The 22,619-nt window shown below is 44.1% G+C and overlaps 1 protein-coding gene across 6 annotated transcripts in view; it reads right to left on the reverse strand.

Annotated features, from left to right (window-relative positions):
* LOC137252096 (uncharacterized) overlaps positions 1 to 22,619 on the reverse strand; it is a 450,569-nt gene that overhangs the window by 252,178 nt on the left and 175,772 nt on the right. Inside the window, exon 6 of one of the 6 annotated variants that reach the window (XM_067787322.1) lies at positions 10,911 to 11,065. The exons of 3 other annotated variants lie outside the window; for them this stretch is intronic. The gene's annotated coding sequence lies outside the window, so the exon portion shown is untranslated. Of the gene's footprint in view, positions 1 to 10,910; positions 11,066 to 11,195; positions 12,901 to 21,232; positions 21,392 to 22,619 lie in introns of those variants that run through there. 2 more of the 6 variants (XM_067787320.1, XM_067787326.1) reach the window with 2 other exon arrangements.

Genomic DNA, 22,619 nt, shown 5'->3' on the forward strand with positions numbered 1-22,619 from the left:
TCCCCGATATAGTCGCCAAGCCTAAAGGCTACTCTCTGGAAGAAGCTACAGGCCTGCCAAAATACTGCGCTCAGAACCGCCACGGGTTTGATTGATGAGGCTACACGTTCCTGGGCTTAAGGGGTCAACTCCGTAAGCATTATGAGGAAATACGGCACTTGAGAACACAGCCGTATAAAGCAAAAGAGCATTAGCAGGCGATATCCACAACAAGGGTCGGACCTCTATGTCGGGAATTGCCCGGCGAATCCAGTTTTTAAAGCAAAATACCCAGAACTCGCAGAAGAGGAACGCACTCTCCCTAGGGAAACGCGCGTCACCTGGGCAGATCCCAACAGACATCTGATTGATGAGGCTACACCTTCCAGGGCTTAAGCATTATGAGGAAATACGGCACCTGAAAACAGCCGTATGACGCAAAATAGCACAAGCAGGTCCTCAGTGATATCCACAAACAGGCGTCGGACCTCTATGTCGGGGATTCCGGGGCGAATCCAGTTCTTAAAGAAAAATACCCAGAACTTGCAGAAGAGGTTAAATTCTTACCTATCCAGAATCAACCCCGACGTACAAAATGTATGTCCTGCTTGCAATGTTTCCCCACATGACACCAAACATCTCTAATGTGGAGCCAACGCCTCTAACACCCCTCTCAATATGGTCCACCCCTATTGAAGCAAGTTTCCTTGAACTCCCGTTAGAGGACATTGTAACGAAGCTTTTTCGTGCCCCGTTGCTACTTTGATATTTGCTGGGGTATACTCGCCGTGCCCAGGGTTCGTTTACAATAAATTTGTATTAAAGGGGCACCTTGCAAATCCATTTCATATAAAATTCACTTTATTGCTTTAACTCTATATACTACAACTGTAAAAATATAATAAAAGAAAGATTTGTGTATATTCTTCACTTCGCTTTATGCTTGCTCCGTGATTGGTGGTGGGCTAACGGTCCTCGCGTCCCGTTAGGATCGTTCCGTTAGGACGCCTTGCTGGGTATGTGTAAATGTGTCTCAGTGACGCCGTGCGTCGAAGTGTTTCCCTTACGGTTAGCGACTGCGCTGTCTCTGCTGCGGCTTATGTCGGTGCGTCTGCGTGAGTGCAACTGTGGTATGGCTGACACCGTATATTTTCGTGACTCCGCTGTGGTCAACGTCGTATGTTAGCGTATCTCTGCTGCGGCCAGCGTCGTAGGTTAACGTATCTCTGCTGCGGCCAACGTCGTATGTTAGCGTTGCGCTGCTGCGACCAGTGTCGTATGCTCGTATGATTCTGCTGCGGTGCTCTGTAGCGCCTTACGTCGGCGTCTACTTGTATTGCTGAGGCGATGCTCTGCCGCCGTCTTCCGTTAGACGGGTCCCGTTAGTATGTTGACGCGCCTTACGTCGGCGTCTCTCTCTTCTGCGGTGCTCTGTGGCGCCTTACGTCGTTGCCGCTCTGTTGCGGCCTCTGCCGGCGTACTTCTACTGACTGAGGTGATCGGGTGACGCCTGTCGCGGTTGGGCGTTACTGTGGCGGGGCCTTTGGTCTTTGGAGGGTGATGCGTAGAGAAGGTCAACCGCAATCACCATTCCACGACTCGCTCTTATGAAGTGGATTCCTATTGCATAGAGTAGGTCAACTGCGATAGGGATCTACTTCGCTAGTAGCTCTGGTCACGACCACAGCTCCGTGCTGACTTGTATTGCTGAAGCGTTTATTTGTATTACTCTGCTGCGCCTTGCGTCGGCGTCTATTTGTATCGCTGGTTGTTGGGTGATTCTCTGCCACGCCTTGCGTCGGCGTCTACTTGCGTGTGCTGGGCGATACTCTGTCGCGCCTTGTATTACTCTGCTGGTGTGCCTCTACTGACGGGGGTGAGCGGGTGTCACCTGTCGCGGTTGCGCGTTACTGTGGCGGGGCCTTTGGTCTCTGGGGGTGATGCGTAGAGAAGGTCAACCGCAATCACCATTCCACGACTCGCTCCTATGAAGTGGATTCCTATTGCATAGAGTAGGTCAACTGCGATAGGGATCTACTTCGCTAGTAGCTCTGGTCGCGACCACAGCTCCGTGCTGGGTTGAAGCGTTTACTTGTATTACTCTGCTGGTGTACCTCTACTGACGGAGGTGATCGGGTGACGCCTGTCGCGGTTGCGCGTTACTGTGGCGGGGCCTTTGGTCTTTGGAGGGTGATGCATAGAGAAGGTCAACCGCAATCACCATTCCACGACTCGCTCTTATGAAGTGGATTCCTATTGCATAGAGTAGGCCAACTGCGATAGGGATCTACTTCGCTAGTAGCTCTGGTCACGACCACAGCTCCGTGCTGACTGACTGCTGTGCTGCTGTGTCGCTCCTTTTATTGCCTTGTTTGGCATTGCTGGCTCAAATGGTTGCGTTGGTATGGTTGCTGTTCGATGTTGCGAACGCTCGTTGCGTTGCTGAAACTTGTTGGTTGGTCTGTTGCTATAGCCTTTTGTGACTGGCTGTTGTGTCAATGCTGTGTTGAACTTGTTGCTTGGTCTGTTGCTATAGCCTTTTGTGACTGGCTGTTGAGTTATTGTTGTATCGAATATGATGTATGCTGTATTGGACTTGTTGGTTGGTCTGTTGCTATAGCCTTTTGTGGCCACTTGTTGTGTTAATGTCGTGTCAAATATGTTGTGGGGTCGTTTTGTGTGGGCCAAATTAATGGGGATTTATTTGGTCCTCACACTCCCTCCCCCCCCCCCCCCCCCCCCCCCCCCCCACTTCAGAAATTTAGCCCTCGGTGTCCAGTATTCGTATGCGGGCCTTGCCTTATACCACCGTGACGGTGTAGGTGTCTGCAGTGTTTGGTGATGTAATGGTGCGTGCGACGTCAGTGTACCTGTTTGCGCGTGTAGTTCCACGCGAGTTGTTGACGTCGCCGCCTGTAGTATTTAATGGTGTAATGCCGTGTACGACGTCAGCGTACCTGTTTACGCGTGTGGCTGACGTCGGCCCCAGTAGTGTTTAATGATGTAATGATGTGTTCCACGTCAGCGTACCTGTTTGCGCGTATAGTTGCACGCGTGTGGCTGACGTCGGCGCCTGTAACTCCTTCCAGCAATACGGCCCTCGGGCGTTTTGCTTCCTCCTCCTCGTAGCGCTGGCGCATACGCTTGACGCTGTTGGTTAGTCTAGCGTTATAGCTCTGCATTGTAAATTATTGGTTTATGAAAAAAAAAAATTCGTAGCAAAAGAAAACGATGTTGTCACCTCGGTGGTTTGCGTTGGAATGACCGGCGCTTGATTGTCCTTGATATTAATTAATAATATAAGAAATTGTTCTCCCTGAATTTGTTTGGTTTCACGCGATGATCTCTGCTGTATGATATGCTTTTAGTTCCGCGATGTTGACAGTTTTTTCCTTTCCTCCGTTGGGTTTTCGTATTTTGAGTATCACTGGTGATACATATCCTAGGATCTGGTAGGGTCCGTCATATTTGAGGGCCAACTTTGCCGCGAAGTTTTCGCCGGCCTTGGAGAGATGGTGTTCCTTTGCGAGCACTAGTTCGCCGACTACGGGGGTCCATTTTCTCCGCCGTAAATTGTAGTGCCGTGCTTGGTCTGCCGCCGCTCATTCCATGTTCTGCCTCACTATTCTGAATGCCTCTTGCATTCTGTCGGATTTTTCTTCTGCCGTGGTGGTGGCTGTGCCTGTCCCCAGGTTGACCTCGTCAAACAATGCCCCTGGTAGTCGCGGTTCCCGTCCTTGTACGAGGAAGGCTGGACTGTACCCTGTGGACGCGGTTACACTGGTGTTGATGGCCAGCTCGATCTCTGGGAGAAAGTCGTCCCATTTGTTGTGTTGTGATTTGGTGAGTTGCGCTATGATCCTCTTTACCGTTCTGTTCGCCCGTTCCGTCGGGTTTTCTTGCGGTGTGTAGGGCGCCGTGAATTGTTGTCGTATCCCCATTTCCTTGAGGTAACGCTGCCACATCGTGCTGGTGAACTGGAAGCCGTTGTCCGATATCAGTATCTTGGGAGCACCAAATCTTGCTAGGATGCGTTCTCTGAACGCGCGGCGAAGGCCCTCTGCTGTCGCACGCCTCATGGGGGCCAATTCCACCCATTTGCTGAAGCGGTCGAAAAATACTAATAACATCGTGTTCCCGTGTGTGGATCGTGGGAGTGGTCCGACGAAATCGACGCACACCGTGGCGAATGGCTCTTGGGCCACCTGTGTGAGCATCTTTCCTGCTGGTTTTTGCTGTGCCTCATTGTATTTCTGGCAAGACTCGCACTGCCGTACATATCGACTGATGTCCCGAAACATGCCGGGCCAGTAATACCGGTTGGCAATCCGTGCTACCGTCCGGCGGATGCCCATGTGTCCAGCGCTTGGGATGTTGTGGTTTTCTTCTAACACTCGTTGTCGCAGTGGTGTTGGTACACAAAATTTCCAAGGGACTGTTTCCTCATCGTGTGACCGGCAGGGAATATGGCGGTACAGTTGCCCATCTTGTATCATGTAGTCAGAAAATTTCTCGGGGTTAGTGCGTACTTCGCCGACGCGCTTGTGCCACCACTTGCATTGTGGATCCGTTGTCGTTGCTAGGCGTAGGGTCAACCGTGGCTGCCGTGATAGTGCGTCCGCTACCAGGTTCAGCTTCCCTTTCCTGTACTCGATGTCGAAGGTGTGTTGTTGAAGCTCCAAGGCCCATCGTGCTATACGACCTGAAGGGCTTTCGATGGAGTTTAACCACTTTAGAGACATATGGTCCGTGATTACCTTGAATCGGTATCCTTCCAAGTATGGCCTCATCTTGCGTATTCCCCAGACTACCGCGAGGCACTACTTCTCGGTGGGCGAGTAGTTGGTTTCTGCCTTGTTGAGTTTCCTGCTGGCGTAGGCGATCACGCGTTCTCCGCCTTCCAGGTCCTGTGTCAATACGGCACCCAGCCCGAAATTGCTGGCGTCCGTTTGTAAGGTGAAGGTCTTGGTGAAGTCCGGGCAGGCAAGTATCGGTGCTTCCGTGAGCTTTTGCTTTAAGACCTCGAAGGCCTCCTGTTGTTCGGCCCCCCACTTCCAGTGTTTGCCCTTTTTCAGCAGGGTTGTTAGTGGTTGGCTGATCGTGGCGAAGTCGGGTACGAAACGTCGGTACCAGGATGCTATACCGAGATATTGGCGTACCTCTTTTACGTTCGTTGGTGGCTTCAAGTCTTTGATGGCTGCGACTTTCTCGGGGTCGGTGTGCATTCCCTTGTCGCTTACTAGGTGTCCTAGGTATCGGATTTCTTTCTTGAAGAATTCGCATTTCTCCGGATTTATTCTGAGGTTGGCGCGCTGTAGTCGTAGCATTACTTCTCTCAGATTGCGATTGTGCTCCTCCACAGTGGATCCTATGACGATTATGTCATCGAGGTATGCGAAGGCGTGGGGTTCCATTTCAGGCCCAATAACCTGATCTAGTGCTCTTTGAAACGTTGCGGGTGCAGAGTGTAGGCCGAACGGCATAACGCGCCACTGGAATAATCCGCGTCCCGGTACTGTGAAAGCTGTGTAGGGCCGGCTCTTGGGCTCCAGTGGTATTTGCCAGTAGCCATTTTTCAAATCCAAACTGCTGATATACTTCGCTCGTCGTAGTTTGTCCAGGATGTGTTGTATTCTGGGTAAGGGGTATGCGTCGGGTACGGATCGGGCGTTAAGCTGCCGATAGTCCGCGCATAACCTCCACTTCCCGTTTTTCTTCTTGGCTAGTACGATTGGTGCGCTGTGTGGGCTACAGGATGGCTCGATGCATCCTTTCTGAAGTAATTCGTCAATTTCGTTGTTGATGATGGTCTGCATAGCTGGGTTGCGTGGGAAGTAACGTTGCTTGATGGGGCGGTCGTCCGTCAGGATAATCCTGTGCTCGGCTATTGTCGTCACCCCACTCATGCTCTCGAATTTTCGGAGTTCCTTTGCTAGAAAACCGCGCACTCGTTCCGCTTCTTCTTGTATGCCGTCGTCGTTGTTTTGCATAGTGCCGTCGTGCTTGAAGTTACTGCTGCTCGGTGCTGTTATACTCTGAATGGTTCCAGATGAGGCTCCAGGGGTGTCGTACCCGGTGTTACCCTTTCTCGCTCGTGTTATACTTTGATTAGTCCCCGGTGTGTCATACCTGGCGATATCCGTTCTGGCTGATGGTGTACTGTGAATAGTCCCAGGGCTGTCGTACCTGGCGATATTCGTTCTTGATGATATTGAACTTGGAATAGTCCCAGGGCTGTCGTACCTGGCGATATCCTTTCTTGATGATATTGGACTTGGAATAGTCCCAGGGCTGTCGTACCTGGCGATATTCGTTCTTGATGATATTGAACTTGGAATAGTCCCAGGGCTATCGTACCTGGCGATATTCGTTCGTGATGATATTGAACTTGGAATAGTCCCAGGGCTGTCGCACCTGGTGATATTCGTTCCTGATGATGTTGAATTTGGAATAGTCCCTGGCGCGGCTCCAGGATTCGGTGTGTGCTGGGTGAGGGGTCTGGTTAGCATGAGGTGGCCTTCTCCACAAGATATGGTGGCTCCCATGCTTCCTAGCGTATCTAGGCCCAGTATGATGTCGTCGATCGCTCCGGGCATGACGTGTAAAACTGTGTGGAGTGACGCTTCCCCGAGGCGTACCTCAGTCCTTATGGCGTCGAAGATGGTAGTGCTAGTCCCGTTTGCCATCGTTACTTTGATGGCCACTCTCACCATTTCTCCGCTTCCCGAGTTTACCACACGTTCTGCTAAGCTGCTCGAGCCGAAACTTCTTGATGCCCCTGTGTCGATGACCGCCTCGGCTGATTCCGCGCCGAGCTTGGCTACGGCGTAGAGGCGACCGTGCTCTTGGTACATTGTTACTGCCGATTCGGCGCTGGGTTCCTTGGGCTCACTGCGCCTTGTTCTTCTTGAAGCCCTCTGTCGTTTCCCTGACGTCGACGGCAGCATTCGATTGTGCGTATATCACTGCGGCCACGCTCCCAGCAAACAATTTTCTGTGGGTTTCGGCACCTATTGGTGTCATGTCCTCGTTCGCCGCATCTCCTGCATACGCCGTTGGGGTCGTATCTCTGATTGCCTGGAGGCGTGCGGTTCGTTAGGTTCGGTGGTGGTGGTGGTTGTGTTGCAGGTTTTGATGGTGACACCTGGGTTGTGTCACCGGCGATGTGTCGCGTAACTTCGCGGTGATGTCCGCCTGATGATCTGTGATAGTCCTCGCGTATGTTCTCGTATTCTTCGGCAAGTGTCAGGAGCTCTGCGAGATTTGTGAAGTCCCTCCGACGAATGTAAAGTTGGTAATCGGGATGGCTGTTACGGAAGATTCGTTCCAGCCGCTGTTCGCTGGTGTACCCTGCGTGTCTCATCAAACTCTGGATTCCTAGTACGTAGTCCTTATACCTCTCCTTGTTGTGCTGCCTTCGTTGGCGTATGTCGTCGTCGAGCCGCTCGAAGTACCTGACTGGTAGGAAGAAACGTAAAAAATCCTTCTTGAAGCTTGTCCACTCTCCCCAGTGCGCATTGTTATTGCGGTACCATTGTAGCGCGGCGCCCCCTAGTAGCTCGGGCATGGTTTTTGGCAGGAGGTCCACGTTTATCGCGTATACTTCGGTTAACTCCTCTAACCGTTCGATGAACGCTAACGGGTCCCGTCCACCTTCATACTTTACGGACCACTTTCTTACCTGGTCGATGATGGTCGCGGACACCGCGGTCGGTGCTTGAGTTACCTGGCATTTATAGTTAATGGCTGGTGCCGGCATTCCCGCTGGTAAGTACGGTTGCGTGGGTTGAGATGTGTCGGTTGATGATGCCGTAATTTCTGATGGTACGTGCTGTTGTGTGGGTACTGTGCACCTGGGAGGTGCCTGAGATGTACCGGTGGGTGGTACCGCTATTCCTGATGGTAAGTACTGTTGTGTGGGTACTGTACTCCTGGGAGGTGCCTGAGATGTACCGTTGGGTGGTACCGCTATTCCTGATGGTAAGTACTGTTGTGTGGGTACTGTACTCCTGGGAGGAAACGCGAATTGAGTTTGTTCTACTGTTGTAACGGCGACCTTCAGTGTGCCTCCTCCGTTCGACGGAGTCGGTGTCTTAACCTCATTTACGTCGCTCATGTGCGTAGTTTCCTTGTAGGTGGCTTGTAGGGATAAAAATTTTTCGTGGATTTCCGAGTCCGTATTTGCCTTTGAGGCCAGTGCTGCTATGCACTTTCGGATTTCTCGGGTGGTACCTGTCTGCTCAATACCCAATTCCTGTGCGATGGATATCAGCTGCTCCTTTGAAATGTTGTCTAACCACGTGGTATCGATCTGGTCGACCATTTTGTGGTTAGGTTTCTCGTCAGGAATGTTCCTTCTGACGTGGTAACGATTTGCAGGGTTCCTGCTCGGGCGCCAATTGTAACGAAGCTTTTTCGTGCCCCGTTGCTTCTTTGATATTTGCTGGGGTACACTCGCCGTGCCCAGGGTTCGTTTACAATAAATTTGTATTAAAGGGGCACCTTGCAAATCGATTTCATATAAAATTCACTTTATTGCTTTAACTCTATATACTACAACTGTAAAAATATAATAAAAGAAAGATTTGTGTATATTCTTCACTTCGCTTTATGCTTGCTCCGTGATTGGTGGTGGGCTAACGGTCCTCGCGTCCCGTTAGGATCGTTCCGTTAGGACGCCTTGCTGGGTATGTGTAAATGTGTCTCAGTGACGCCGTGCGTCGGCGTGTTTCCCTTACGGTTAGCGACTGCGCTGTCTCTGCTGCGGCTTATGTCGGTGCGTCTGCGTGAGTGCAACTGTGGTATGGCTGACACCGTATATTTTCGTGACTCCGCTGTGGTCAACGTCGTATGTTAACGTATCTCTGCTGCGGCCAGCGTCGTAGGTTAACGTATCTCTGCTGCGGCCAACGTCGTATGTTAGCGTTGCGCTGCTGCGACCAGTGTCGTATGCTCGTATGATTCTGCTGCGGTGCCCTGTCGCGCCTTACGTCGGCGTCTACTTGTATTGCTGAGGCGATGCTCTGCCGCCGTGTTCCGTTAGACGGGTCCCGTTAGTATGTTGACGCGCCTTACGTCGGCGTCTCTCTCTTCTGCGGTGCTCTGTGGCGCCTTACGTCGTTGCCGCTCTGTTGCGGCCTCTGCCGGCGTACTTCTACTGACGGAGGTGATGGGGTGACGCCTGTCGCGGTTGCGCGTTACTGTGGCGGGGCCTTTGGTCTTTGGAGGGTGATGCGTAGAGAAGGTCAACCGCAATCACCATTCCACGACTCGCTCCTATGAAGTGGATTCCTATTGCATAGAGTAGGTCAACTGCGATAGGGATCTACTTCGCTAGTAGCTCTGGTCACGACCACAGCTCCGTGCTGGCTTGAAGCGTTTACTTGTATTACTCTGCTGGTGTACCTCTACTGACGGAGGTGATCGGGTGACGCCTGTCGCGGTTGCGCGTTACTGTGGCGGGGCCTTTGGTCTTTGGAGGGTGATGCATAGAGAAGGTCAACCGCAATCACCATTCCACGACTCGCTCTTATGAAGTGGATTCCTATTGCATAGAGTAGGTCAACTGCGATAGGGATCTACTTCGCTAGTAGCTCTGGTCACGACCACAGCTCCGTGCTGACTGACTGCTGTGCTGCTGTGTCGCTCCTTTTATTGCCTTGTTTGGCATTGCTGGCTCAAGTGGTTGCGTTGGTATGGTTGCTGTTCGATGTTGCGAATGCTCGTTGCGTTGCTGAAACTTGTTGGTTGGTCTGTTGCTATAGCCTTTTGTGACTGGCTGTTGAGTTATTGTTGTATCGAATATGATGTATGCTGTATTGGACTTGTTGGTTGGTCTGTTGCTATAGCCTTTTGTGGCCACTTGTTGTGTTAATGTCGTGTCAAATATGTTGTGGGGTCGTTTTGTGTGGGCCAAATTAATGAGGATTTATTTGGTCCTTATTTGGTGCCACGACTTTGCAACGGTACCAGACTCGCTGTGAAGAACCTAATGGGTAAAGTTATCTAAGCAACAATTTTGAAAGGGAAGTACAAAGGAGAAGACGTTTTGATACCCAGAATTCCACTGATCCCGACGGATTTACCATTCGATTTCAAACGTTTGCAGTTCCCTATTCGCCTTGCATTCGCTATGACAATTAATAAGGCGCAAGAACAGTCTCTACAAATGTGCGGTATTAATTTAGAATACCCAATTTTTTCTCATAGACAATTGTATGTAGCTTGCTCACGAGTAGGCAAACCATCGTCATTATTCATTTACGCGAAAGATGGAAAAACCAAAAACGTTTTCTACTAAAAAGTGTTACAATAAAGTTCGAATGAAATTGTATCAAATAATTTGCTTTGTTTCGTATTAATTTTATTCTCTTTCACCAAATCATTGAATTTATCGCCTAGCGAAGTGGGCGAGGGTACGCTAGTACAGTCTAAATTACCATATGCTATTAGTTGCTAGGGTAGTGCATATATAACAAAAATTCGCCCGCTTTTAACGTTTCGGAAGTGTCTCATAAGAAGAATATGTAATACCAACCTTCTAGTACACCCAACAACACTTCTAAAAAACTAAACCACCCCTATCGCGAAGTTCACACGGAAAAGTGTTCGCCTTCACTTTTTTTGTTCGGGTGAACTTTTTTCGCCTATCGGCAATTTCGGGCGAACAAAATTTCACTTCGAAACAGCTGATGCTCTATTGTGAATTAGCAGTGAACAAATAATTTACTTGCAATTGTGTAAATTTTGTAAACAAGCATATATTTCTTAAAAAATAGCAAAAAGAGAGATAAAAAATTTATAAACAAATGTTTAGTATTGCACTTAGGTTGGTACTGATCGAGCGCGAGGAGAATATAAATGTGAAAGCGATTCGGAGGCAATTAAGGGACAGTTCTAACCCTTTGGCTAAGTGATTCACTGTACGTTAAAAGTTACTCACCTCTATTCTGTATTTCGATTACGTTCCCGTTCTACGCTCCGCTTTAATCGAAGTTGGGTATTATGCATTAAGACGGAATTGTAACGAGAAGAGGAAGAGCAAATGATTTTTCGAAATCAGCGGTTTGCGCGGAATGTGTGAAAACTGGAACAAATAAATTAAAGAAATTTTGTAAAAAATACTGAAAAACGTTTATATTTTATTATCCACGCCATTTTCTACAAAAAAACAATAGAATATATTGCCGTTTTTTTTTAGTGAAGTGCTTTCATAATTGTGTGTTTTTGTCGTTATTTTGGCTAATTCCCTGCCGTGGCCACCAAGTTTTGTTAAAACGGATTCCTGCAAGAATATAGTTGACATTTTCTGCATTTTATGGATGCTAATTTCATTGCACTGGCCTAAAATACTTTATAAAGATTTATTTATTCTTTCCGCAAGGATTGTTTACGTTTTCGCTTCACCTTCCTCTACTTCGGCAGCTTGCTTTGGCATATAACTGGACCCAACGAACAGACACAAATTATAGCTGTCTATTATAATGGAATCAATAGCCGCGGCAATATTTGTGGAGTTGGAAATCTACGTATACGAAAATGGCCAGGAGAGAATGGAAAGGCAAATATTGCGAGATTTGTGTAATCCATTTGAGATGAGTGACGAATTGTAAGAAATTGAACTTGATTGGGAGAGTCAACAGTGTCGACGTCGCTGTCTATGTTTCTGAATGTAATGGAACCAAAATTATGCCCTCAGTGGATAACATTTGAACAAAGTGAAGAGGAGCAAATACAAGCGAAGCAAGAATTTTATGCGAAGGCTGGCTTCTCAGGAGTCATCATATCCCGCTTTGTTGCCATTAAATTAGCCAACGTCTCATAATGCACTTATGTTGGAAACATATAAAAAACAATCACCATCAAGCCGTTTACGTCTCTCAGCAAGTTTTACTTACATTTTTGTTAAAATTCTGTTATAAATAAAAAAATAAATGTAAGGCGCGATAACCTCGAAATAGATCTAAGGCCGTGCTTTTCTTCCAATTTGCGTCGTGCTCCTTTTGATTTTCCCTACAAATTGGTCGTACGGGACGTACATGTTTTATGCTGACTCCGAAAAGCATCTGCAAGACAGATGAGTTTTCACTGAGAGCTTTTCATGGCAGAAATACACTCGGAGCGCTTGCCAAACACTGCCGACCCCGCTTAGAAAAATTGTCTTCTAATTGAAAAACCTTATTCCTAAAATTTTGATGTTGCTTTGCCCGGGGTGCGAACCCAGGCAATACGGTATGGCAGGCGGAGCACGCTACCATCACACCACGGTGGCACTTATGTTATAAATTAATAAAAAAATAAAAATAAAATATTTTTCCGCCAACAAATTTGCAACTTAGAAAAACGGAACTACGATCGAAATGCAGAATACGCAAAATCGAACGATTCGAAGTTGGGTCGAAGGAGATTGGACCACAGAATACCAAAGTTGCCAAATCGAAAGAATTCCAATCCAAGTCGAATTGCAGAATAGATGCTACTATTATCAGCACTTTTGAATTACAAATTAAGTATTTTTCAACTAGTTTGCGGCAATATTACAGGCTTAACAAGCCGGTATTCAAATATTTGCTGGATATTCTCACCAATTCCTTGCCAACATTGAAGCAAAAATTTGGAGCTCCACCAATTGCAAAGTTTAGCGCATGTCTTTTTTCGCAGAGGGAGGATATCAAAAAGGCGTTGGAAAGGACCATGAGGTAGGTCTTAGCCAATCTTGTTTCAATGAGATACTTTCAGAGGTGCTGAACATTTTGAAACCGATGCTTTGTCCACAATGGCTAACTTGGCCGACTTTAAAAGAGCAACGTTAGTTCGCAATACCTAGAGTTGTAGGATGTTAGGCCAGCCTCCTGTTCCCTTCGCATAAATTGAATTTTTGGACGCCTTATTTCGTACATACCTTTTTTGGTCATTCCATACCTAGAAAAATATATGTAAGTTGTCATAAAAATAGAATTTACATACTTAGCAATAAAGGGTTTTACTTTTCTAAGCTATTGCATAGATTTTATCGCGGGCTTGGCGACTAAATAAAAAAAAAACGTAACGGATATTTGTCAAAAAAGATCCGAAAAGGCTCGAAAAGGTTCGAAAAGATTCGTAAAAGTTCGGTGTTAGCCAAATACATAAAATTGGATCTCTATCATAAACAGCGGTGGGCACCACTACATTTACACGGTTACGAAATTAAGAATGTGTTAGTAAACACGAACGCGTAGCGAGGGCGAAAGCAAAATCAATTATTTATTTAGTTTGATTTCAATGCTTGAACGGTGAACGTGTGTCACAACGCACTCTTTGGTACTCTGTTTTAAGCGTGCGTGCGACACTTCCTCACCGTACGACCATCGAAATCAAACTAAAAGAGCTGTCGTTGATTTTCACGAAGTAGCCATTGTGTTATCGCTTATCGTATACATATATGGTCGCTTACAAGTCAACCTAATAAAACCGCACTGCGTTTTTTTAGCGCACGCAAACAACCGGCGTTTTTTGCCCTAACCCAAATAAGCATGCGTTGCGACAATGTAAAGCATGTGTGCAAACGTCAAATCTAAATGTCACGCAGAACAAAAATTGGAAATCGAGTTAGGTTTTCACGCAGGAAATTCAATTTGAGTTGCTCTCATACAAGTTGTATGTGCATGAGACATTTTTGACAGAAAATAACTTGCGTGCGTTTATATTAGGTTGGCTTGTTAGCAGGTGCTAAGCTCACGCCCACCCCGGATCATAAAGTTAAAGTTAAAGCGAAAGTTAAAGTTAAATAGCTAAAGATAAGGTTAAGTAAAGTAAAGTTAAAGTTAAAGTTACAGTTACAGTTAAAGCGAAAGTTAAAGTTAAAGTTAAAAATAAAGTTAAAGTTAAAGTAAAAGTTAAAGTTAAAGTGAAAGTTAAAATTAAAGTTAAAGTTAAACTTAAAGTTAAAGTGAATGTTAAAGTTAAAGTGAATGTTAAAGTTAAAGTTAAAATTAAAGTAAAAGTTAAAGTTAAAGTGAATATTAAAGTTAAAGCGAAAGTTAAAGTTAAAAATAAAGTTAAAGTTAAAATGAAAGTTAAGGTTAAAGTCAAAGTTAAAGTAAAAATTAAGGTTAAAGTTAAAGTCAAAGTTAAAGTTAAGGTTAAAGTTAAAGTTAAAGTTAAATTTAAAGTTAAAGTGAATGTTAAAGTTAAAGTTAAAAATAAAGTTAAAGTTAAAGTGAATGTTAAAGTTAAAGTTAAAAATAAATTCAAAGTTAAAGTGAAAGTTAAATATTAACTTCTCATTTATTCAATAAAAGTAAAAAATTTGTTTTCTTATCGGTCACCACGCTTAAAAAGGTTAACTTGAATTAATATCAAAGACAAAACTTGAATTAATATCAAAGAAAACAAAATGTTGCATAAATATTATAATTGCATAAGTTGATAATATGCAATAGCTTTACCGCGGCAGTCCCCGAGTGCCATACGTCCTTTTTCCACTCAGCTTCACTCCTAACAGGTGGACCAAGGGTATTTAAGCATAAAGTAAGTTGCTTCCAGAAGTCCGACACTTTTTCCCGATCATCTTGTCAAGCAGCATTTCCGATTGTGCATTATTTATTGATTTACTCCTAATAATAAAAGTACATGTACATACATAATTACAAGAATATCAAATTTCAAAACAAAAAATTACTTATATTTTGTTTTTCTCTCGTTCGCCTGTAAAATATAAGTGAATAAATTTGGGTTTCCCCGCTGTTCATTTCGCCCGAACAAAGAGTTGCCAATAAGGCGGAATCTTTTTTGAACACGAACTGTTACGTCACCCTCCGTAGGGTGAACAAAAACTGTGAATATTTTGTACTACTATAAAGTGTTAAATATTTTCCATGAGGTGTGGATATTTACATACCCTTCAAAAAACGCGAGTACTCCATAAATAGTGTAAGGAATACTCCTCTAGGAGTATAGGAGTGCTCCAAAACTAATCTGTATTCATACAAAAAATGTGCTTCAATTAACATTGCGATTTCCTAGCAAAGGAGTAGGTGATCCCACTCTCGCTTTGTTTGTGAGTATTCCATAGAGTACATACGTGAGAGTACTTCCCAAAGTACTTTCAATGTAGTACTCCAAGGAGCACCCACAGAGGATCATATGCCAAAGTACTCCAGAAAAACTACTCTATGGAGTATCTGCGGAACAGTACTCTCTAAACTGCTCCTGAACTATTACCCCATGGAGTACCGACAAGAGATTACTTGCGAAACCACTCTCAAAACATTACTCCTTGGAATACTAGCAAAAGAGTGCTCGTTAAACCACCCTCGATGGATTACCTAGTGGAGTACCTACAGGAGATTACTTAAGAAAGTACTCTCAAAGCATTACTCCTAGAAGTAGCTATGTAAGAGTACTTTTAAAACCATCGCTAGAGAGGAAGCCACCCAAAATAAAACATAAAATTTATAGAAAAAAAAAAATCATATTAGTTTCTTTATTCACGCAAAAGCTAAATAACATAAGAATAGTCGTAGTATAAATTAATAAAACATTAAATATATAATTCCATAACCTCTGATCCTGCGGCATAATTTGGAGTTTCAATTTGGAGCGTCCCATTTTCTCCATTTTTCAATCTACGCGCAAACTTTTCCCTCTACATTTTCTGAATACGTCTTTTGTGCCGTGCACTGTATTCCATATTTTACCTTTATATATTTGGTTATAATTATTTTATTTTTCACATATAAAATTGTTTTTCTTTTAAATTGAATTCACTCCGATAATTCTTTCCGACACAATTCCTCTTTGAATATTTCTCTATGCTATAGTATGTAACATAAAACTAGTTGCGCGGTTGCATTTTATCAGAGTTGCCATAGTAAAATTTTATTATCAGTTATTTGTATTCAATATTTTACTTTTGTCAACTCTGTTCCATCGTCATCGTGTCGTGATCACGGTCGTTAAAACACGAGCAATGATCGGCTGATGGTGGTCCGCCAACGCATTTCAAAGGAGTATTGTTAGAGTACTCCAATATAAAAAAATGGAACACGTAATCCAAAAATTTTTGCAGGGTAGTCCAATATACCTCACAAACAACAGCAAAGCTAAGAGCGAAGAACGTGATATAAGAACAAGGATGTGCAACTTAACTTCACCTTTGAGAAGTGGTGCAGTAGCAACCGAATATTGGTGAAGGAGAGTCGACAAAGCCCCCCCCCCCCAGTAGTTTAGGGGGCTTAGAATATACCCGCGGCAGGTATGCCTGTCGTAAGAGGCGACTGAAATACTAAACTGATTGAAAAAAATTGTGTAGCGCAACCCTTTCAAGGTGTTTCCAGCGCAAAATATAGCTTCTCCAACCCAATTGTCAACCTCACCTACCCGGGGCGGCTCCTGTTACTTCAACAGCCGATGATCTGGCGGCCCAAGTTCCTCGTTGATCTAGGGGTGGGAGGGCAGGATGGCCTTGAAGGTTTTATGTGGTCGTAATAAATCGTTCCCGAGATGGCCGGGCTAGTATCTTAATGGTGCTTGTTACGGGAACGTACCGGATCTGCATCCGGAAAAGGACCATCAACATCCGTAACACTCCCCAAGGCCTTCGGGGAGTGTCCTTATCGCTACAACAACAACAGATATATACACGTATATAGCTAAATAACCAACTATGAGATACAATCAGCTACAACATATACACGGTTACCAAATTGAGTATGCGTTAGTATACAAGAACGCGTAGCGAGATCGAAAGCGAAATCAATTTATTTAGTTTGATTTCAGCGCTTGTACAGTGAGTGAGCGCTTGCTTGTACAGTGAGCTGTGGTTGATTTTGACGAAGTAGTCGTTGTGCTCCGCTCATACGTATATGGTCGCTTAGCAGGTGCTAAGCTCACGCCCACCCCTGGATACAACTATCCGATAGAGCTGTTCGTGAAAAATTTAGACCTTAGGGAAAACAGACGAACGAGGTTACCGAGGGTATAAAAGCAGCGCAAGCTGAGGAATAATAGCTGTGTTTTTTTACATCTATAGACGTTTACGCTTAAACTTTATATGGACTGCGTCAAACTTTAAATACACCTCTGAAGTTGCTGCGCATAGAATTAGTGCTACTAAATTTCAATACGCATTATACTCAAATGCAACTGAAATATGTGTCTATGCTTCACCTCAACACTAATTCTATGTATCACGTCTAAAAATGGCGTGTATCCACTATTCATCGCATCCGATTCACCTATATGTTATACATTATGGCCACCACAGGTTTGTGTCTCCGATTTTAGGTACACCATGTTCTGTAGCTAGTTATTTAACCACAGCCGCGAGATGGGTCTCCTACGCAAACGTAAACGTATACGCGTGTAAAAAAAAAAAACACGGCTAATAAATCAGCTTTTATTTATCACGCTATAAGTAAAGTACAGGAGTAATTTGATCGTGAGGTACTACTACCAAGGATTTGTTTTCAATAAAGAACGTTTTCCACCTAGTCCTTTCAATGGAGTGGGGCCGCCCTCTTCCTCTGCTTCCATAGGCGGGTTCCGATAAAAAAAACTTTCTTAGCCGGGGCGTCATCTTTCATTCGTATAACATGGCCTGGCCACCGTAACCGCTGCGTTTAAATTCGCTGGACTATGTTGATGTCTGCCTCAAGCTCGTACAGCTCATCATTACATTTTCTTCGGTACTCGGCAACGCGTAGAGGTTCATAATTCGAAGAAATTTTATCTGGAACTCTCCCAGAACCGCTTAATCTAATGTTATCATGGTTCACGCGCCTGATGTTGTTGTTAGTGTTAATGCTGGTTCCCAAATAAAGGAAGTATTTTACTATTTCCAACTTATGGCTACTAACAGTAGCGTGGTTGCCAAGGCGCATATGCGCTGGCCCCCTGTTCGATGACAGCAGGTACTTCGTTTTGTTCTCATTCACCATCAAATCCATCTTTACCGTTTTTTTCAGTTTGGAGTAAGCAGAGCTAACGGCGCGGGTGTTTAGGCCGATGATATCAATGTCATCAGCATAATATGCCAGTAATTGCACACTTTTATAGAATATTGTTCCAGAGCGGTTAAGTTCTGCAGCTAGTATAATTTTCTCCAGCATCAAATAAAAGAAATCGCCCGGATCGGTGACTGAGCTGATGGTGTTGCTCAACGTCATTTTGCACAGCCGTATAAGTTTTGAAACCAAATTCAGACATAGCGACATATAGGTAACTGATTTTCGTGCTGTCGAAGGCGGCTTTAAAATCGACGAGGTGATGTGCACCGATTTTTTTTCTCGGGGTTTTTCCAAGATTTGGCGCATGGTGAAAATCTGGTCCATGGTAGATTTACCAGGTCTGAAGCCGCACTGATAAGGTCCAATCAGTCGATTCACGGTGGGCTTCAGTCTTTCGCACAATACACTTGATAAAACGTGATATGCGATAGCTCCGCAGGAAATCCATCAACGCCCACAGCCTTGTTGTTTTTTTTAATCTTGTTATTGATATTCTGACTTCGTCATAATCGGGTGGAGGATATTTGTGCGGAAAATCGCTGTCTCCATTTAGCAGAAAAGAGAAATGTACCCTCCATAATCTAAGAACTCTCTGGACATCGGTTACAAGGTCGTCGTTTTCGTTCTTACAAGAGTTTGCCCCGGACTTAACTTCCGTATGTCTCCGAAGTTTTTGGTAAAATTTTCGGGCGTTATTCCTGGTAGCAAGCAGCTCAAGCTCCTCGCACTCACCCTTTCAACCTCTGGTTTTTCCTTCCTGAAAAGGCGTATCGCTTCCCTTTTCAACTCGCGATAGCGTTCACACACTCTTCTTGTTGCGCTCGCTTTTAACGTAGCCCTGTAGGCAGCGTCTTTTCTTTCGGCTGCAACGCGGCATTCTTCATCGTACCAGTTGTTTTCCTGTGATCGTCGGTAATAAATTTTTTCCTCGGCGGCAGTACGAAGTGCTCGCTTTTAACGTAGCCCTGTAGGCAGCGTCTTTTCTTTCGACTGCAACGCGGCATTCTTCATCGTACCAGTTGTTTTTCTGTGATCGCCGGTAATACATTTTTTCCTCGGCGGCAGTACGAAGTGCTTTGGAGATATGTTCCCACTGCTCCGGCATTCCCTCGGATGGACTTGTGCTCTCAGAGAGCAGGTTGAGAGTCAAGTTGCGAAATCATTGACAGTCTGTTGCGCTTGCAGCCTTTCGATGTCTCGCTTTCCTTGTGCTTTCTGTTCCTTGTATATCTTATTAGCTTTGTATAATTTTGTAAAATGAATACAGGTACGTTGTTTTAATATTTAATCTACCTAAAATTTAAATTTTAATTTCGTTAACTTTTTATTCGATTGGTGTTTTGCACCCCTCAATATGCAGCATTTCATTATACATATTGTAACGAATTTACTGCAATTCCTATTATTTGCAATCTTCTTCTAACGATCGAATCACTAAACTGTTGAATAAATAACACCACTATTCAATAATGCAAAATGGCCTTTATTAAAGTACTTTCAAAAATAACACTGCTACTACTCGACAGATGGAATGCTTAAATCAAACTGAGTGTCGCGCCTCTACTGTTGCTGCCTTTTATACTCTATGATTTCTCGTTCGCATCTTCTACGCGCTTCCTTTTCCAGAATCTACTAGTTGGTTATCTGCTATAAATTTCTCAGCTATAACTACAGATGCACAATTTTGGTAGCTTCAGCTCATGTGCGTGTTTGTGAGTAACACTTGCACAATTATTGCATACTTTCAGGAGTATCTTAGATATATGCATGTTGTTGGCCGTTGCTTCTCCGCTGCGTATACGTACATATGTGTAGACATAATGATTAATTTGGTTATGTGCATACAAGTCACTGCTTAGCATCGGCTTAGAGATGACAGTACCCCTTAGTATTACTAATATTCGTAACACTGCCCTCCACCTAAGTCTGATCGTCCCGATCAGACAAATCTCTCGATTTAAACGCTGTTAGCCTGTCCAATTGAACTATCCTTCTATTTCGTGGTTTCCCAATTGTTTGTATGCGGTAGATGACATCACTGCTCCTCTTCACAACTCTGTACGGGCCTTCCCAACTGCACCAAAATTCGGATGGAACACCTTTCCGGCGGTGAGGGTTGTACAGCAGTACCAAAACTCCCTCCCGGAAACCTTCCGAATTATTTTTCCTGTCGTACCTGTGTTTCATCTTACTACTCATTACACTGGGCCGTTCCGTCACACTCTGTCGTTTGGCCAATGAACTACTTCGTAGAGCTTGCGCTTGACGGATTGGCTTCGCATAATCAGTATCGTTCCCACGTTTCACAACAGTGGTGCGCCCTGGCTTGAAACTATCCTCGAATTCCTTCTGGGAAATTCTTTCCTTCGTCTCCGTGCGTCCCTTTGGTTTTGTCAATGCCAGTGTTTCTCTCATAGGTACTTCTGATTTCGCTTTATTTGGCCCATTCGATCCATCAACCTTTACCTTTGACTTTCGTGTTCTTTGTCGAGTCTTCTCCACCAGTACTCGATTACTGCTGAACCCTTCCTCCAAACTAAAGTTAAGTGGTACATCCTGGTTCTCATAACGCATCACCCTTCTCTGCATATCGATCTTGATGTCATGATCAACCAAGAAGTCCACTCCCAATATGACTTCATCTACAATCTCTGCCACAATGAATTTGTGTAGAACCATGACCTTGCCAATTAAGACTTCACATATCACTTCTCCCTGGACTTGGTTATACTCGCCCGTGACCGTACGCAACCTTGCTCCAGGTAACGGTTTTATTCTCCTGTTGACCAAGTCAGATCGGATTAAGGAATGAGATGCGCCCGTATCTATAGTCAGTACACGATCCTTGCCATCGACATTCCCTCTGACGGTAAGACTGCTTGATTTACGGTAAGACTGGGCGATTTAGTTGTAACTGCTCATACGACCCTTCAAATCATCGACTTCTGCCTGAAATTGGGCGATTTTTGCATCCTGCGCTTCCAGCAAAGTTAAAGTTAAAGTGAATGTTAAAGTTAAAGTTAAAAATAAAGTTAAAGTTAAAGTGAATGTTAAAGTTAAAGTTAAAGTTAAAAATAAAGTCAAAGTTAAAGTGAAAGTTAAATATTAACTTCTCATTTATTCAATAAAAGTAAAAAATTTGTTTTCTTATCGGTCATCACGCTTAAAAAGGTTAACTTGAATTAATATCAAAGAAACAAAAATGTTGCATAAATATTATGATTGCATAAGTTGATAAAATGCAATAGCTTTACCGCGGCAGTCCCCGAGTGCCACACGTCCTTTTTCCACTCAGCTTCACTCTTAACAGGTGGATCAAGACTATTTAAGCATAAAGTAAGCTGCTTCCAGAAGTCCGACACTTTTTCCCGATCATCTTGTCAAGCAGCATTTCCGATTGTGCATTATTTATTGATTTACTCCTAATAATAAAAGTGCATGTACATACATAATTACAAGAATATCAAATTTCAAAACAAAAAATTACTTATATTTTGTTTTTCTCTCGTTCGCCTGTAAAATATAAGTGAATAAATTTGGGTTTCCCCGCTGTTCATTTCGCCCGAACAAAGAGTTGCCAATAAGGCGAAATCTTTTTTGAACACGAACTGTTACGTCACCCTCCGTAGGGTGAACAAAAACTGTGAATATTTTGTACTACTATAAAGTGTTAAATATTTTTCATGAGGTGTGGATATTTACATACCCTTCAAAAAACGCGAGTACTCCATAAATAGTGTAAGGAATACTCCTCTAGGAGTATAGGAGTGCTCCAAAACTAATCTGTATTCATACAAAAAATGTGCTTCAATTAACATTGCGATTTCCTAGCAAAGGAGTAGGTGATCCCACTCTCGCTTTGTTTGTGAGTATTCCATAGAGTACATACGTGAGAGTACTTCCCAAAGTACTTTCAATGTAGTACTCCAAGGAGCACCCACAGAGGATCATATGCCAAAGTACTCCAGAAAAACTACTCTATGGAGTATCTGCGGAACAGTACTCTCTAAACTGCTCCTGAACTATTACCCCATGGAGTACCGACAAGAGATTACTTGCGAAACCACTCTCAAAACATTACTCCTTGGAATACTAGCAAAAGAGTGCTCGTTAAACCACCCTCGATGGATTACCTAGTGGAGTACCTACAGGAGATTACTTAAGAAAGTACTCTCAAAGCATTACTCCTAGAAGTAGCTATGTAAGAGTACTTTTAAAACCATCGCTAGAGAGGAAGCCACCCAAAATAAAACATAAAATTTATAGAAAAAAAAAATCATATTAGTTTCTTTATTCACGCAAATGCTAAATAACATAAGAATAGTCGTAGTATAAATTAATAAAACATAAAATATATAATTCCATGACCTCTGATCCTGCGGCATAATTTGGAGTTTCAATTTGGAGCGTCGCATTTTCTCCATTTTTCAATCTACGCGCAAACTTTTCCCTCTACATTTTCTGAATACGTCTTTTGTGCCGTGCACTGTATTCCATATTTTACCTTTATATATTTGGTTATAATTATTTTATTTTTCACAAATAAAATTGTTTTTCTTTTAAATTAAATTCACTCCCATAATTCTTTCCGACACAATTCCTCTTTGAATAGTTCTCTATGCTATAGTATGTATACATAAAACTAGTTGC

The sequence above is a fragment of the Eurosta solidaginis genome, chromosome 5 (genome assembly GCF_040869045.1).
Source record: "Eurosta solidaginis isolate ZX-2024a chromosome 5, ASM4086904v1, whole genome shotgun sequence".
In the NCBI taxonomy this organism is placed as follows: domain Eukaryota; kingdom Metazoa; phylum Arthropoda; class Insecta; order Diptera; family Tephritidae; genus Eurosta; species Eurosta solidaginis.